The 18,404-nt window shown below is 41.6% G+C and overlaps 2 protein-coding genes across 15 annotated transcripts in view; one reads left to right on the forward strand and one right to left on the reverse strand.

The window, feature by feature from the left end:
- Positions 1–18,404, reverse strand: part of dnah9 (dynein, axonemal, heavy chain 9) — a 226,294-nt gene that overhangs the window by 204,876 nt on the left and 3,014 nt on the right. The gene's annotated exons all lie outside the window — the stretch shown is intronic.
- The window catches only part of myocd (myocardin), a 140,699-nt gene continuing 134,905 nt past the window's right edge, over positions 12,611–18,404 (forward strand). For 5 of the 14 annotated variants that reach the window (XM_061810343.1, XM_061810340.1, XM_061810346.1 and 2 more), the window contains exons 1-3: positions 12,613–13,503; positions 13,730–14,002; positions 14,088–14,195. The gene's annotated coding sequence lies outside the window, so the exon portion shown is untranslated. Of the gene's footprint in view, positions 13,504–13,729; positions 14,003–14,087; positions 14,196–18,404 lie in introns of all 14 variants that reach the window. The other 9 variants (XR_009793605.1, XR_009793604.1, XM_061810336.1 and 6 more) reach the window with 8 other exon arrangements.

Here is an 18,404-nt window from a genome sequence, read left to right on the forward strand (position 1 = left end):
CGAAACTTCTCTTTCCTCCCATATCTCTAAAACATGCATGATAGGTTGATTCAAGTGTTCAAAATAATAGCAGTCCAATGTGAAAAACCAGATTAATCCACATTTTCAGTATATTTTTTATTGCTACAAATCAAAGAAGTAACCGGTAGGTGCAGTAGATTCTCAGAAAACCAACAAGACCAAGCATTCTTTATATACACACACTTAAGGTTGTGCAATTAGGCAATTTTTGAAAGGTGTGTTAAAAAAATTAGCATGGCATTCAATCAGTGAGGCCATCAGTTTTGTGAAAAACAGGTCTTGATTATGTGGCCCATATTTAAGGATGAAGCCAGCACCTGTTGAACATGCATTTTTCCTTGAAAGCCTGAGGAAAATGGGTCACAACACATTGTTCAGATGAACAGCGTACTTTGATTTAAAGGTTTGATTGGAGAGGGGAAACCTTATAAAGAGTAGCAAAAGATTATAGGTTGTTCAGATAAAATAATCTGTAATACATTAAAATGGAGACCAAAACCAGAGACAAGTGGAAGAAAATGGAAGACAACCATCAAAATAGATTACAGAATAACTACAATGACAAAGGCTCAGCCAATGATCAGCTCCAGGATCAATGATAATTTGGAGTTACCTGTAAGTACTCTGACACTGAGAAGATGTGTGAAGCGATTATTTACAAGAATCCCCCACAAAGTCCCTCTGTTAAAAAAAATAGGCATGTGCAGAAGAGGCTACAATTTGCCAAAGAACACATCAATTGGCCTAAGGAGAAATGGAGGAACATTTTGTACTGACTGTTTGGACTGATGAAAGTAAAATTGTTCTTTATGGGTCCAGGGCCACAAACAGTTTGTGAAACCACCCCCAAGCTCTGAATTCAAACCACAGTACACAGTGTAGACAGTGAAGCACGGTGGCGCAAGCATCATGATATGGGCATGTTTCTCCTATGATGTTGAGGCTCATTATTGCATAACAGGGATCATGGATTGGTTTACATGTGTCAAAATACTTCAAGAGGTGATGTTGTCTTATGCGGAAGAGGACATGCCCTTAAAATGAGTGTTTCAACAAGACAATGACCCCAAACACACTAGCAAATATCCTTATCAAGCCACTTAGTGCTGGAGCAAATCCCACCTGTCATGAGGCAGGAGGCCGGTATACCCTGAACTGGTTGCCAGCCAATCGCAGGCTGCATGGAGACAGACAACTGTCGCACTCACAATACCACCTTTGGAAAATTCAGGGTCTCTTATTAATTCATGTTTTTGAGACGTGGGAGGAAACTGGAGTACCCAGAGAAAACCCACACAGGCACGGGGATAACATGCAAACTCTACACAAGCACGGCCGGGATTTGAACCCCATTCTTCAGAACTGTGAGGCCAACGCTCAAACCAGTTGTCCCATCATTCCACCTCTAGTCATACAACTAATTTAGTGATTCAAAGGATTGGTAAATCCAAGAAACAAAAAAGTTTGTACAAAATAGTTTTGAGTTTGTAAAGTCAACATCAGACTACTATTTTTCTGAACACAGCTCTTTCAACAAATTGCCCAATTGCACAGCTTTAAGAGTTTGTGTATAATGAATGGGTCTTGTTGGTTTTCTGAGACTCCACTGCACCCACTGGTAAGTTGTTTGACATAAAGCAATAAAAACATATTGAAAACGTGGATTAATCTGGTTAGTCACATCGGATTGCTATTATTTTGAACACTACTGTAAGAGTAAATGTGAGTGCCAATGTTTTTTTTATTTACATGTGCCCTCCGATCGGCTGGCAATCTTTTAAAGGTGTACCGCGCCTCGTGCATGAGGATAGCTCGCATAGGCTCCACCACAGTCGCGACCCGCTTGAGGATAAGTGACTTAGATAATGAATGAAGACGAGACAACCAGTCATGCCACTTTGTTCACCTTATAAAATTGGTTTCACATGAAACAGCCAACCACCCTCTTTGAAGCCAACAATTCCCTTTGGGTACGTTCAGAAATACACTCTAAGCATGCACTCAATCAACACTATGGAATGTTCAGAAACTCCTAGCCTTTTTGGAGCATGCTGTTCTGTTATTCAGAGCATCATACCCTGGGTGTGCTGGAGTGTACTCCCGCCGCTCTAAATGAAGAGACAGATTTACTGGAGCGTCAGGCAGGATGAGATGTTTACAAGCAGAACTGACACAGTCAGTATGGCAGACAGACTGGCATATCCTTGCCAATGGCCTGCACGCTTGTTCATAAATTCACAGAAAATCGAGCGTGCTCTGCCTCACTGAGTGCAGTAAGAGTGTGAAACAGAATTTTAAAATAATCACATTGACTGATTTCTCTCCTATCCCTTCCTTAAAGTTACATGTCCCTGGTGAATGTCTCCGACTTGTGGGTCACCATAATTCAGTACATACAACAGACAACATGTTAGAACCCTGTTCATCCAATTTGCACACAGTCAATAACAAAAACAGAAAAAAGACCTTGGCTTTTAACTGTGAACCGGTGTTCAATTGTCTGTTTTTGGAAAATATGAAGCACATTTAGAAAATCTCATAAGACTACCATGCTGAATCTCCTCTGTTCTATATGTCTCACATCATGACATGTATTGAAATGCACTTCGAATGCTGCTTGTACGAATGAAATATTCATGTAATGTGTGGAATGTATTAACATCGATCTTGCTCTTGTTAAAAAAGTAAACAATTTCATTTGGTGTCTCAAATTCCTCCCACGGGATCTCAAGTAAAGGCTATGACTGTACACATGACATCTTCAACACAAAGAAATTAATATCAACTTTGTTTCATTGTCAAATTCAACTGAATTTCTTTCCAGCAAATTTAAGAGTTCAACAGTTGAAGCTTATTGATAAGAACAAACAATGATTACAACATTCATAAATCTAATTTCATACACGGACAAAACATGTAAATATGCTTTTCTAATACATGCATCTGCTCTACGTAAATCTAATGGGGATTGAAGCCTTTCGTCAATAAATGACTTATGCATTATTAAAAGCTATTTATTTTACACTCTAATCAAATTACATGAGAGAGGTCATGTGGAATCTGAACATTTCCAGACAAGAACATCAACTAATAATTTTGAATATAATCACATCCAGTGAGAGTTCTCCTTTGAATAAATGTTTTATTTTTCAGGGATCTCCTTGCTTCTGTTCCCGGTGTGATTAGACTGCTGCTTACATTGCCTGCAAATGTATTAAAATGCCCTGTTGAGTGTTTCTGCCATCTGCTTTTAGTGAAGTCTGTGGATTTTGGGACTTTGTAAGAGGCAGTCTGGTTCAGCCACCATAAAAAGGATGATCAAGGATTTGAATACACACACAAAAAAGATTCTGATTAATTACATATACCTTTACTTTTAATAGCTTGGGGACCACATCTATTAACACAATTTAACACACATTTCTCCCATTTTCTTTTTGGGCTGTTGAGTGACTTACACAGTATAAAAATGTTGACAGCCAATACCTTTAGTCCTTGTCTATTTTGACAGAAACCGTCTGCCTGGTAAAGATGTCTGCGCTCCCAAAAAAGTGGAGAAATTTTCAATCAAACTCAGAGATAGTGCAGTACACAGTTAGCTTAACCACTTGTTTAATTGACGGAGCCTCAAGAAACGTTCATCTCCAAATCTTACAACTGAGAGAGGTCCGCTTATGAAAAACTTCAGCATTAAAACATTACTTTTATTAGGAGATCAATAAAATCATGCTTCAGTACTTATGATTGCCGCTTGTGAACATCCAAGCCCCCTTTATGTATAACAACAGATTTTTCAGTTGGCTGGTTATCTCAGGGATTTTTTGAGAGATATTAGACACAGTGTCATTGGTAAAAAACAGTATTTTTTGTGTTTTTCTCACTGCAAAAATGTTTCACATCCTTGACAGCTGCATCATCATCTATTATCGTTTAGGGTCACAATTTTTTTGTATGATTCAATTTCACGCCTTTCAGTGATGGAGGGCGATGAACTTTCTTTGGCTGGGTCATTTAAAAGTGGTTCAAATCTATTTGTATGTCTAATGTCAAGAGGCATATGACATGTACACCAGATTAGACACGAAAGAAGGAGAAAAGGTTCTCTACAGGTTGGCCAGACAGAGGGATAGAGATGGGAAGGATGTGCAGCATGTAAGAGTGATTAAGGATTGAGATGGAAGTGTGTTGACTGGTGCCAGTAGTGTGATAAATAGATGGAAAGAGTCCTTTGAGAAGTTGAATAAAGAAAATGAGAGAGGAGGAGGGGTAGAAGAAGGACCAGGAAGGAGCAATGATTAGTAAGGGGGAAGTTAGTAAGGCCCTAAAGAGGATGAAAATGGAAAAGCAGTTTGTCCTGATGACATACCTGTGGAGGTATGGAAGCAATTTGGAGAGGTGGCTGTGACGTTTTTGACCCACTTATTCAACAGAATACTAGCAGGCGAGAAGATGCCTGAAGAATGGAGGAAAAGTGTGCTAGTTCCCATTTTTAAGAACAAAGGCAATGTACAGAGCTGTGGAAACTATAGAGGAATAAAGCTGATGAGCCACACAATGAAGTTATGGGCAAGAGTAGTGGAGGCTAGACTCAGGTCAGAAGTAAGTATCTGCCAACACAAGTATGGTTTCATGCCTAGAAAGAGTTCCACAGATGTATTATTTGCCTTGAGGACGCTAGTGGAAAAATACAGAGAAGGTTAGAAGGAGCTACATTGTGTCTTTGTGGATCTAGAAAAAGCCTATGACTGAGTGCCAAGAAAGGAACTGTGGTCCTGCGGGCGTAAGTATGGTGTGGTCGAGAAATATGTTAGACTAGTTCAGGACTTGTATGATGGCAGCACACAATGGTGAGGTGTGCCGTAGGTGTGACAGAAGAATTTAAGGTGGAGGTGGGACTGCATCAGGGATCAGCTCTGAGCCACCTTCCTGTATGTTGTTGTCATGGATAGGTTGACAGATGAGGTTAGACTGGAATCGCCTCGGACCATGATGTTAGCAGATGATATTGTGATATGCAGTGAAAGCAGGGAGCAAGCAGAGGAACAATTAGAAAGATGGAGACATGCACTGGAAAGGAGAGGAATGAAGAGAAGCTGAAGTAAAACAAAAAATATATGTGCGTAAATGATGGGAGTGAGGCTCCAAGGAGAAGCGATAGCATGAGTAGACGACTTCAAATACTTGGGGTCAACAATCCAGAGCAATAGTGAGTGTGGTGAGGAAGTGAAAAAACAGGTCCAAGCAGGTTGGGACAGCTGGCAGAAGGTGTCAGGTGTGTTATGTGACAGAAGAGTCGCTGAAAGGATGAAGGGCAAAGTTTATAAAACAGTGGTGAGGCCGGCCAGGATGTACGGATTAGAGACGGTGGCACTGAAGAGACAACAGGAAGCAGAACTGGAGGTATCAGAAATTAAGATGTTGAGGTTCTCGCGAGGAGTGAGCAGGTTAGATAGGATTAGAAATGAGCTCATTAGAGGGACAGCCAAAGTTGGATGTTTTGGGGACAAGTTTTGAGAGAGCAGACGTCAATGGTTTGGACATGTCCAGGGGAGAGAGGAGTACATTGGTAGAAGGGTGCTGAGGATGGAGCTGCCAGGCAAAAGACCAATCGGAAGACCAAATAGAAGGTTGATCGATGTTGTGCGGGAAGACATGAGGACAGTGGGTGTTAGAGAGGAAGATGCAGGAGATGGGCTTAGATGGAAAAAGGTGACAAGCTGAGACAAGCTGAAAGGAAAAGAAGACGAAGAATGTCAATGTTTTGCATTGAGTCACCTTTTTTACATTCTTCACGTAGCGACCATGCATTAGCACTCACTCTGGGTTGAGGTTGCCTCAGCGCAGCTCAGCCGGATCCATCTGCTGCTGTTGTGACGTCCTTTTTAGATGTCCAATTTCTTTGGGCTTTGCTCCCAATGAATTGACCCCTCTGTACAGGGCACTTAACCACGCCTCCTGAAGTGACGTCACGCTACGTGCGCTGACGTAAGACAAACAGTAAAAATGGCAAATACAATACAATACATTCTGAACTGAGACAGACTCCATGCTTCTCATTTCATTCAAATCAACGATATATTATAGATTCTAAATACAATACATTCTTAACTGAGAGAGACGCCATGCTTCTGATTTCATTCAATCATTCACACGGAGCAATGTTATGCTAGCGGAGAACGTCTCATTCATTGATACGAGATGTGTATTAAAAATCAAATTTAGGGCATATCTTCGTGCAAACACAGTCTGGTTAAGTTTCGGCCACGACCCAGCAAGAAATCGATACGTTTGTGCAGTCCGATCATCGCTAAATATCGCTCAACAAAGAATAAGTGTGGCAATCGTTCACACGTAGCAATGTTATGTTAGCGGAGAACGTCTCATTCATTTATACGAGACATGTATTGAAAATCAAATATAGGGCATACCTTCGTGCAAACGCGTTAGATGGATTTAGTTGATGATGCGGTCTTCCACAAAGTTTGATCCATATAAGGCATTTTTCGTACTGGGTCTTCGGTTTTGGAAAGGGTACGAATCGAACTCCACCAACTAGCCTTTCAGGATACCTGTCGTCACTATTACAAAGTCTGTGACTACACCTCTTAACCATATTTTTTGTTAAATAACCCAAATACGCGATAAAACGCAAACTAAACCTATACTGGACCATGCAATGTTGTCTGAGAAAATGGCGGGAGCAAAAACGGGCTTTGGTTTATGCAGATCTCTGGCCTCTGATTGGTCAGTGATGCGGATTGCGCAATATCCACGGAGGGGTCAATTCCAGGGAGGTTTGTTGGATAATCTGTTATTGACTCTACACTCCACATCTGTCCTCGTTGTTGAGCCAAGTGACTGTTTGTTAGGACACCAATGCTCACTATTTTGAGACACCGGTAGAGTGGTTTAACTTCCCGACTGTCCATTCACGACCACATGCACTTCAAGACGGTGGATTTTCGTTTGTAGAACTGAAAATTCAATTGAAAAGAAAGGCTTCTTAACGGCTAATCTTGTTTCTAACACCGGGATTGTGTTAATTAACGTGAAGCTCTCACGTAATTGTGAGAGGGTATCGAAAAACATTGAAATATGGTGACAACCTTGGCTAGTTAGCTCTTTCAGCAGCGAAGGCGTTCTGAGTCCTGTCACAGGATTTAAAAAAAAAAAAGCATTAAGTTAAACGAGCACGTGAAACCGTCCAAATAGTGCTCAAAAATACACAAACATTCCTATTTAGGTGGATAAATGCTATATTTGGCGATCGATTTTGGCGCCAAATCAAAAGAAACTGGGTTAGTGAGCTCACCAAAACTTGACGTGTTCCGCCGCTCGTGCACAATCCCCCAAAAACTTGAAGTTGAACTAGCACAACAAACAGTCCAAAAAGCGCACAAGGATACACAACCATTCATATGTCGGAAAATAAACGCTATCTTTAATAAACGGCTTAGCGTAAGCACACACAAAGCGGAGAAGAAAAAATGCGAGGTGCATTCAAGGACCCCCACAGAGCCTTGAAAACAAACTACTCCCTCTCAAAAATTCAAATTAGACTCAAAAAGTGAAACGAAGATAAGAGATGTAAAACAGATATGTAATCAACAGCATTGCTTATCAAAATTCAAGTAAGGGTACACGAGGGAAAGGCTTTGAGAGGATCCAGACCACTTGGTTCATTCAGCCCACTTTACCTGCCACTTTGACCAATCCCACAAGTACTTTTTATGTTTTCCTTTTGTAGCAATGGGCAGAATACGTTTGAGTGTTCACAACGGAGCTTGTTTAAGCCACAAACTGAAGAACAGCTGTGGTGAATTCAACATGATGAGAGTTGCTATTACAATTGGATGACATTGGCCTTCCTGCCCAGTGTTCAAGCACACAACACTTGCTCAAAGCAACTGAGGTAATGCCTGAATCACAGGCCAGAACTCCTTGCTCACAATGGGGATACAAGATCAGATCCAAATTTAGAGCATTATTAAGTGGTCTCAGTAACAATTCCATCAATCAAACGGTTTACTTTCTCCTTCTCAAGTTTTATAAATAAATATTTTCTGTATTTTATTGCCATTTCTAATGGATTACATCACATTGTGGTTCAAACGCAGAGTTCCGCGGTGTCACTTTTCACATTCAACGCTCAAACGTCACATTTATTCCTCGGCCCTCAAATGTGTTTTTATTTGGGGTGGGGGCCTTTCTTTCTGTAGCCCTCCTGACCAATGACTGAACCCTGTACAGGTGAAGTAAGTGAGCCTTATCCTCGGAAGAGAGAAGAGTAACTGCCTCATTGCTCATCCTCAGAATGTTACGATACTTTGTGTCTTGATCTGAAGTGAAGGATACAAGCTTCTGGTAAATACCAGACTGACTGTAAAATATTAGCATTTATCTTGCTGGGTATAACATGAGGCTGCCTTGGGGCATCACTGAAAGCTCTTAAAGCCCTCCAACCTGCTTCAACGCCATTTTTCTCAGGATTTGATCTGTCCATCAAACTAGTATCTCTCAGAGAGTGGTACATCTTAATGAATTAGATTATTGTAGAAAAGTCCATTTTAATTAAGTTCTCATACATTATACTGTGTACAGTGCACTCATTAAATGCCTGAAGATTTTTTCAGAGGCAAAATTCTTGCCCAATTTCTCCCTTTAAAATGTTTTTCACTGGTTACTGTTTTTTTTTAAGTAATATTGTAGTTTCTGTAAATTGTGAATTTTGTGTTTTTGTTTGCTGTAATACTGTGTATTTATATAGACGTCAAAAGTATATAGAGCATATGCTAAAAATAATTTTTTTGTGTAGTGAATCTTTAAGTTTCACTTTTTGAATTGAACTTCGTAACCAAGTTAAACTTTTGACAGCACTGTCTAATACGAGAGGCGCATATTTATGAATGGAATTAATTAGGGCTTCATGCAACTATTTCAAATTGTATCGAGTACAAAATACACCCTCCAAGTTCTATTTTCCAGATACAGGTATTCATTGGCCTCACAGTTCTGAGGACCCGGTTCCATCCTGGCCCCGCCTGTGTGGAGTTTGCATGTTCTCCCCGTCCCTGCATGGGTTTTCTCCGGGCCCTCCAGTGTCCTCCCATATTCCAAAAACGTGCATGAATTGGACACTCTAAATTGCCCTTAGATTGTGAGTGCGCATGTATATATATATATATATCATTGGGTCAAGATTAGTTTGCTGCTGTATTGAGTCTCATCTGACAAAACCAGTGCAAGTTCTGCCATTTATCTTGTTTGGAAACAGCTAACTGACAACAGTCTTCCAATACCATACATTTTTGGCAGCAGTTTAGGCAGAACCTAAATTTCAAAATGAGAAACAATCTGGAATAGTAGAGAAAAAACATAAATAATAGTGAAATAATATTGTGTTCTGTCATTCATAAAAGATTGCAAAATTCACGTCCTTTGCTTGGCTGGTCCAATTTCAGTTCAAGAACTTTTCTACTGCACTCCTTCGTACTGATCAAAGTATGGTTGAAAAGGATGACGATATTTCAGTCAAATTTGCATTGTGATACTGACTTCAAAGGCAGAGTTTAAGATTCGTAACTGTGGGCTTTGGAAGGCAATTGAAGAGGATGATTAGAGCCTAAGAAGAATTTTTGAGGGGTGAAAATGCAAACGTTGTTTTTCTAATTTAAGGTGAAATGTGTAAAAATGCTAGAAGTCAAAGGTTTAGATAAGAAGTTAAAAGTACTCAAAATTCATGACATGTCTTGTAGAAAATGAAACGTTTATCCTGAAAAAGCTCATTTTCTTCTATTGGAATATGTATTACTTTCTACAGTTTTTGAATTACATTAAACAGAAACCTGGGAAATTAAAAAAACAAACAAAAACGATAACTATAAAACCATTATTTGTTTGCTAAATTCTTCTGGATTCACAATAAAGAAGCCGACTTTGCACAAGTCATATGGGTTTGTTTATTAATTTTTTTTTAGGGGGTGGGGTACGCATTTCTTCATCTTGAAGTTATGTTAAATGTTACATTTTAAGCTGCAAGCTGTTTTTACTGCCAGAAACAAGTGTTTGATCAAACCTCTTGACAAAACACTCCAGCAATAAATATGAATTACTGTTTGGTGGGAACTCTGAAGTCATAATCACATTACCAGTGTGCCTTTGCATTAAGCATCAAAGCGTTATATATCCGACATTTTTACTTTATCTCACTGCAAGACTTACTGTACACCCTATTATCTCACCCATTCTGAGAGTGATTAGACACAGTAGAGGATTTTTGTCAACATAAATACACCACCTGCGACCTCTCAGACAATCATACCTTGCTAAGTAATACTTGTGATGTCTTATTGTATGTACTGTGGTCCACTGATCCATAAGTGTTCCATGTTGTTAAGCAGCAGTCATATGATTATTGTGATTATGATTACATTGTTAGTTCTTGTGATGAAATTCAACAAAAACATTATATTTGCTGTCGTGGCATAAATTAGAAAATATACACTCAAGTGCCTTTGTGCTGCTGATGGCAACACTTGCACTGGAAACTAAACATAGAGGAACTTGATAAGGCTCTGTTAAATGAAGAAATTGTTAAATTACCAATGTCTATTTTTTTCCTTCAAACTTCTGTTCTATTATAGTAGAATCAAAACGTTTTGGACTACGATAACCTAACCATTAAAAAGGATTAATAAAGGCACAGAATTTGTTTTGCTATTTCAAATAAGTAAAAAATGAGCAACAGATACTGTAATAGCATTTGTATCGTACCTTATGTTGCATCAGCCTTCACCTCAAACAATTAGTAAGTAGACAGTAAGTAGACAGTGCAATAGCAATCAAAGTGCCAGATGTCAGCAGATTTTTGGGTGTGTGTGATTGACAGGCACCAAGGATTAAAGCCTCTGTGAAGTCAACATGAGGAGGAGAGTTGTATACAGGAGAGACGTTCAGGAGGAACGTATCTTCTGAACTGATTCCGGGAGCTGCACCTAATTACAAACAACTGGCTGGAAGTTCACGTCAGTGGCTACAAAGGGTTCTCTTTTTATGTTGCAAGACTCGTGCAGCTTAAGGCTCATCTCCATCTTTTCAAGTCACTATTACTTGAAGTATGTAGCGTTAGAGGATTTTATGGATGACTAAAATGATAATAATGACAAGCCTCACCAGGTAACTCCCGAGTTTCTTTCTGGCCTTCAAAAAACATGCTACAATCGCACTTGTCAGGTCAAATCTGTTTCCAATTAGCTCTGGAATTTCATGCGTTTAGACCCAGGCCCGATTCTTTTGAGAGGGAGCGCTTACATCATGTACCTGGTTTCCTGTAGGTGCCTCATAGTGCTTTAATCCCTCACCCTGCTCATGTTTGGAGTTGAGTCAGTTATCATTAGTGGTGACATCACCAATGGATCGCACTTGAGAGCAACAAGTGCATTTGTGGCGTTGTCTGATCCAGATAGCCGTTTCCAATGCCTGAACTTTACCACCACACAGCATGATTACATGTCTGGCAATCTCAGCTTTTGGCACACATCGGCCCAGACATGAACCACAAATCCAAACCTTTAAGTCAGTCTACGCCTGACATCTTATGATCTCGTTATGGAGTCCCTCATTCTATTGGCATCTTGAACATTTGCCTCCAAACGAGCCCTGTTAGGGTCTCGTATATGAAACAGGTGATGGGGTTTCATGTCAATATTTCTCAGAGTATAGACTAAATAATCACAGATATGTAACTCTTTCAAAGGTGAACAGATGATGTTACTTGCAAAGGTTTCAGATCCTCACCTGACAGTTTCATTAATGGAGTCTGTAGAAATAAATTCAGTGAGATTGACAGAAATTGAGATTGTGCAGTGAAATTGATGGAGAGGTGTGCTTTGTCCATGAAAATATGAAATTCCATTGTACATATATACTCGGGCAGCATATAACAGAGCCATTTTGTGTTGATGGTCAAACCAGACATTTGAGGGTTATTTGAGACAAGAAGGAAAATAAATGAAATCTCAGATTAAAATAAATTTATGGTATGGACTACTGAATAGATTTGACGATTGTTCTACCTGGACTTTTCCAACCTCAAGTGTGTTCTCTCGAAATTAAATAATGTGCTGTAAATGATGGAGTACCTCGGCTATAAAATAACAATGCATGAGTCTTACGATATAATCATAGCAAATGCAATGTTCTGTATTGTAAAAGTGTATCTTAAAGGGCTACATACTTTGTCATAATCAGCGTCATTTTCGTTTCATTTCGCTGGTAAAAAAGTTAATAGTAAATAAGACATTTATCCATCCATTTTATTTGCTGCTTATCCTCATGGGGGTTGCAGGGAGTGCTGGAGCCTATCCCAGCTGTCAACAGGAAGGAGGTAGGGTACACCCTGAACTCGTTGCCAGCCAATCCCAGGGACCATAGAGACAAACAGCCACACTCACTATCATACCTAGGGGCAATTTAGAGTCTCCTTTCCATTGACAGCTGGGATAGGCTCCAGCACTCCCTGTGACACTTGTGAGGATAAGCGGGTAAGAAAATGGATGGATGGATGGATGAAGTTGGCCGGAAAATTTTGATCTTCTGTGGTGGTATCAGAGGCCTAACAAAGGAGGATCACTGTCATTGGGTTAAGCAAAGTGTCGTGTGAAGTTTAACGTGGTGGTTCGCCAGCTTTGTCTTATTTTGGTGGACTCATTTCCTGCACCACACTGCTTGTAAGTTGCTTTATTGTTTCAGGCTGGGATGGACATTCATTTTTACACACCTGTAGCCAATCTATTATCAATGAGGTTAAAAAAAATCTGCCAGATTGACAAGCAGACGGCAAATGATTTCCGCTTTGCTGCTGTGCTTTGCAAACCTCTCGTCTCTGTGTCCCTCCCCCAGCCTGGCTTCACCTGTTAAGTGCAGGGCCAGGCCACTTCTCTGTGTGCGGCTGCCTCTGGCAGCAGCTTTTCATCTGCGCCTGATTGGCGCTAATTATGCCGTGTTTTATACCTTGTGTGTTGTGTCACTAGTTGCCAGTTCGTTGTATGAGACTATGTGAGTCTCTCATGAGTTACAAGCTTCTTGTGAGTATTTGCCCAATTACCACATCCCAGTGTTCCTGTGCCACAATAGCCAAGTATAGTTGTTTTTCACCTTGTTTTCATTTGTTAGCATCTTGCCTTTTGCCATATGTTTTTGTGTTTCTTCCATTTTGGAGTGCTTACCTGTGTATGATCTCTGCCTGGAATAAAACCACCCTCAAACTCATGTCACTGCCTCGGAGTCCTGGATTTGGCTCCTATCCCACTTTCGAGACACCACCTGGTCTCAAGTCTCTCATCTCCACAACCAACAAAGAACTCTTGTTCCTGAGCGGGCCAGTGGGCTACCGCTCATTGGAAGATTCTCCAATTTTTAATTCATTTGAGACTTTTTCGTTGGAGCTGCAAGGTTTTTCACCACCCAGTGAGAGGGAGAGAGGTGAGTAAATTACTTATTTTGCTGGTACAGGGCCCTCAATTCGTAGCTAATTTTTTAATTGAATTCAAGATATGGGCCACTGAATTTGGCTTGGATGAATAAGTCTTAATTCCTTTATTTTCTAAAAGTTTGTCAGAGGAGTTAAGGATGAGTTGGCAACAAAAGATGAACCTTCTTTTCTGAAAGGTTTGATTCCCTTGGCAATAAATATTGATAATCTCCTCAGAAAAAAAAGACGAGAGACAGCATGCAGAGGCCATTGACCGAGTCAGTTCCAAGTTCCTCTCAATAGCCCTGTTGGTCAGATCAGTTCAGTTCAGGATCCAGTGCTCCCGCAACCGCTGGAGGAACCCAAGCATCTCAGCTGCACTTGTCTTATCCCTCCAGAATGGCAGCACTGCATGGATAATAAATTATGCTTCCACTGCAGACAAGCTAAACACCTTGCCTGTCCAGTGAAGCCAAAAGACCTGGCCCATCAGGGGAGGAAAGCACTGAGGTGAGTCAAACCTATTCCCCTGAACTTCTTCCCATTTCACTCTGTCAACAGCCTAAATTACAATTCAAAATTTCTGCATCTTCAGATTTTTGTGGACTCAGAATCGAGGATAACTTAATGGACAAAGACTTTGTTGTACAAGGAAAAATCCCCCTTCATCCTGTAACTGGCCTGAATGTCATAAAAGCTGTAGGTGGGAACACAATTTTTTCATGTGACTCACTCCACTATTCCTCTTGTGCTCACCACACACACCATCATGAATCCATGTCTTCTCCCATTTGTATCACGCTATTCTTGATCTTCCTTGGTTAAATTAATTGACTGGTCATAGGGCAAGATCTAAGATTGGAGCACGCAGTGTCACACAGTATCCCTCGGTTATTCACTAACGCATGTACAATCATCGAAGAAGTGATTCGCAATCCCTGAACCCTCTGACCTCTCTAGAGTGCCCTCAATGTTTCCCGATTTAGCTTCAGTTTCCAGTAAAGAATTGTCTCACAATTAACCCAATCAAGATTGAGGCAGTGGTAACTTGGCCATCTGTTAGCAACTGTAAGGAGCTCCAACAGTTCCAAGGCTTTCCCAATTTTTACTATTGTTTCATCAGTGACTACAGTAAGGTTGGGACCCCTCTGACTTGACTTACCTCCACCAAATACCCTTTATGAGGGTCTCGGGTACTGACAGGGCTTTTACTGTACTGAAATCCCTCTTCACTAGTGTTCCAATCCTGAAGCACATTGATCCTTCCCACTAATGTGTGGTGGAGATGGATGCCTCAGACACCGGTATAGGAGCCGTTTTGTCCCAATGAAACCCCAGAATGCAGAAGTTGCATCCATGTGCCTTTTTTTCTTCCGCCGACTCCGTTCAGCAGAAAAAGTACAATGTGGGAAATTGTGAGTTACGAGCAATGTTGTTGGCATTTCAGGATTGGAGACACTGTTTGGAGGGCTCAGAAATCATCTGGACCCATCACAAGAACCTTTTGTATCTCCACTCCAGATGATGTTGGTCTTTGTTCCTCAGCCGCTTTAACTTCTCCCTGTCCAACTCCCAGGTTCTCGTAATGTTGAGCATTATACACTGTCCTGGATCCACTCCTCACCCTAGAATATGGAGGAACTGCAACTGATTCTTCCCCCAGCTGCAACCTTCACATTGAGAGTCTGTCAGAGAGGCCCAGAAAGAGGACCAGGTTCAGGAAACAACCCCCCAGACCAATTGTTTGTTCCCCCTGCGCTTTGTTCCGAAGTCCTCCCATGGGGACATTCCTCCAAATTAGCTTGTCATCCAAGTGATCATGGAACTAGATTTTCTTCTCCGGCGTTTCTGATCACCCAGCATAATCCAAGATATTAGAGTGGTTTGGGGGGATTTTTGCATCTGTGTCTGAGGTAAAACCTCACATCAACCCCCTGCTGGCCTGCTGCATCCTCTTCCCATTCCTAGCCATCCTTGGTCTCATATTGCTGTGGATTTTGTCTCTTGGTTGTTCCTATCTGAAGGAAATCATGTTATTCTCACTATAGTTGATTACTTCTCCAAGTCATTTTTTTATGTGCCCCTTTCCAAGTTACCTTCAGCCCTTGAGACTGCCAAACCATGTGTTGAAGCTTTATGGAGTTCCGATAGGTATTGTTGTTTCAGATTGTGTTCCACAAATCTCCTCCCATGTCTGGAGAGAGTTTTGTAAGGCAGTGGGCGCAACTGCCAGCATCTCCTTGGGATAACATAAACACACCAACCGCCAAATGGAAAATGCCAACTGGGACTTGGAAGCAGCTCTACACTGTGTCGAAGCACACCATCCGGTGTCTTGGAGCACGTGCCTCCCTTTCGTGGAATATGGCCATAACTCACTCACCTGCCCTGCATCAGGTATTTCACCTTTCATGGCGTGTTATGGGTTCCAACCTCTTTTATTCCCCGATAAGGATCATCACTGCAGGGTAAAGGCAGTAAAGAAACAATTAGAGGCAGAAAAGAATAGGCAGATGGCTGACCACTATAGATCCCCTGGCCCCGAGAATCAGTTTGGACAGAAGGTGTCTGTGTCATCCCAGGAATTTACCTTGCAGACAGAATCACATAAGTTTGCCCCCGGGTTTGTGGGTCCCTTCAAAATCTCGAGGATCATCAATCCTTCCTCAGTCAGTCTGGACCTGCTGACTTCCTTAAACCTCCACCCATCTTTTCATGCTTCCCTGCTCAAGCCGTTTTTTTCCATCATCCTCATTCCTCCAGCCATCTCCCCGCCTTGTAAATGGCCATCTTGTGTTCACAGTTTACAAGATACTGGATCTCCATCCCTGGAGTTTCCAGTATCTGGTGGATTGGGCGCATATGGCCCTGAGGAATGGTCATGGAGCTCCCGTAATCTGATCCTGGACCCCTTTCTCCTGAGGTATTTTTACAGGGTGAATCCTGGTAGGCCTGGGCAGACACTGGGAGGCATCCGTTGAAGAAGGGGTGTTGTGGTGGTTTTGCAAATTTGTCATTTTTTTGTGGGCTCATTTGTTGCACCACACAGCTTGTAGTTTGCTTTACTGTTGCAGACTGGCTGGGAACCTTTTGGAGGGATATTCATTCTTGCACACCCCCAGCCAACAATCCATTGGACCCCATGTGGATTTCAAGATGGGCATGTGGGAATGGATTCCATCTGGTTTTGCTCCTAGTTTCCGATAGGGGCACAACTGTGTTATCCCACATGGGCTTGGGTGTTTTTTTTTTTGACTCGTTCATAGATGGTTTCCAAATGGGGAATTTTATGTGCGGACCAGGTGTTTACCACCTCTGTTTGCCTAACAGGACATAACGTGTGAATGGGACATCATTGGGGTTGAGCAGAGAGAACTACATCCAACCCATGTAGACTTCTGTTGTGTTTGGACATTTTGGATTCAGGTTGGAAGTTGGACCCAGATGCTAAGAGGGCAGGGAGGTGACTTTTCAAATGAATGTTTATTTTATTGGAAGTAAACAGAGGAACTCTGAGGACTGGGTCGGGATTTCACAGGATTCCAACGAAGGTAGGAGTCCAAGTTGTCGGTGGGGCACAAGAGGTAATCACTGGATTGGAGGAAACAAGAGAGGATGGCAGAATGGAGACAAAGAACAGAAATGAGGCAGGGAGGCAACATTTCAAGAACTTTAGGAGGTAAACAATAGAGAAGGTGGCTTGGCTACTAACTCGACGTAGAACATAGTCTGGCGATTGTGTTGGGGTCCTACAGTGCAAGCAGCAGCCCTGACACCTAAGGGTAATTTAGAGTCTTCAATCTATTGATTCTCGGAACTGTGAGACAGATTTCTTATATTATCCTGACATCATTGACAAGTTGTAACCTTATGCCCACTTTTCCCACATGAGGCTTTGCCAATGGTAGCAGGTACTAACCCATGTCCAATTAGACCTCAAATAACCCTTACCAGACCCAGACATGCCTGACCAATTCTAACCTAATCATATGTAAAGCATGTAGTACCCAGACAGTTGTGAGCAGCTTTAACCCATGCACACTTAGCCCATATAAGGCTCATATGAGACCCAGACATGGCTAAGTAGCTATAATCCATTCACACTTACCCCACCCATAATACATACAGGATCCAGACATGGCTGACCAGTTTTAACACATGCCCACTTAATCCACCTATAACCCTTATTGCACCCACCGCATTTGGCTAGTTCAACCCCATGCTCATCTTGTCCAGAAGGAACCTATAGAGAACCCAGTACCATCACACACTCTCCTTTCCCATGTGCACTTGGTACACAGTAAGACCACATTTACCTTACACTGTGCCCTACTGGACATGTTAGCTAGGCCTGCATCCAATCCATAATCAACGAGGTTTAAAAAGCCTGCCGGATTGACGAGCAGACGCCAGATAATTTGCATTTACACGAGTGCGCTAAGCAAACCTCTGGTCACTGTGTCCCGCGCCCAGGCTGGCTCCACCAAAGTCTCAAGTCTCTTGTCTCCTGAATCAACCTAAGAACACCCTCGGCTCTTGTGATCACCTTTCCTGCCTCTCCCCAGCGACCCTCTCAATTGCTGTAAACGTAATCTTCTCTAATATATTAAGCAAACCATCCACTCTAACCATATGTCTTTTGTTCGCTTTTGGGTCCACATCTGCAGTAATATTGACACCTGTAACGTAACACCCAATACTCACTCCCCAGGCAGCTTTTTTTGAAAGCAATTCTTGCTTTCTCTCTGATGTCATTAATTATCACCATCTAATTATCACAATGCATTAAGTCACAACAGCTGTGTAAACACACATTTCAGACTGGGCAATCTGCTGCTTCAATAAGTTCTTCTGAAAGGGACGTGAATAAATCCTGCCTCTATTATTATACTCTTCTTGATGCGCCAATTAA

Source organism: Syngnathoides biaculeatus, chromosome 22 (genome assembly GCF_019802595.1).
Source record: "Syngnathoides biaculeatus isolate LvHL_M chromosome 22, ASM1980259v1, whole genome shotgun sequence".
Classification (NCBI taxonomy): Eukaryota; Metazoa; Chordata; class Actinopteri; order Syngnathiformes; family Syngnathidae; genus Syngnathoides; species Syngnathoides biaculeatus.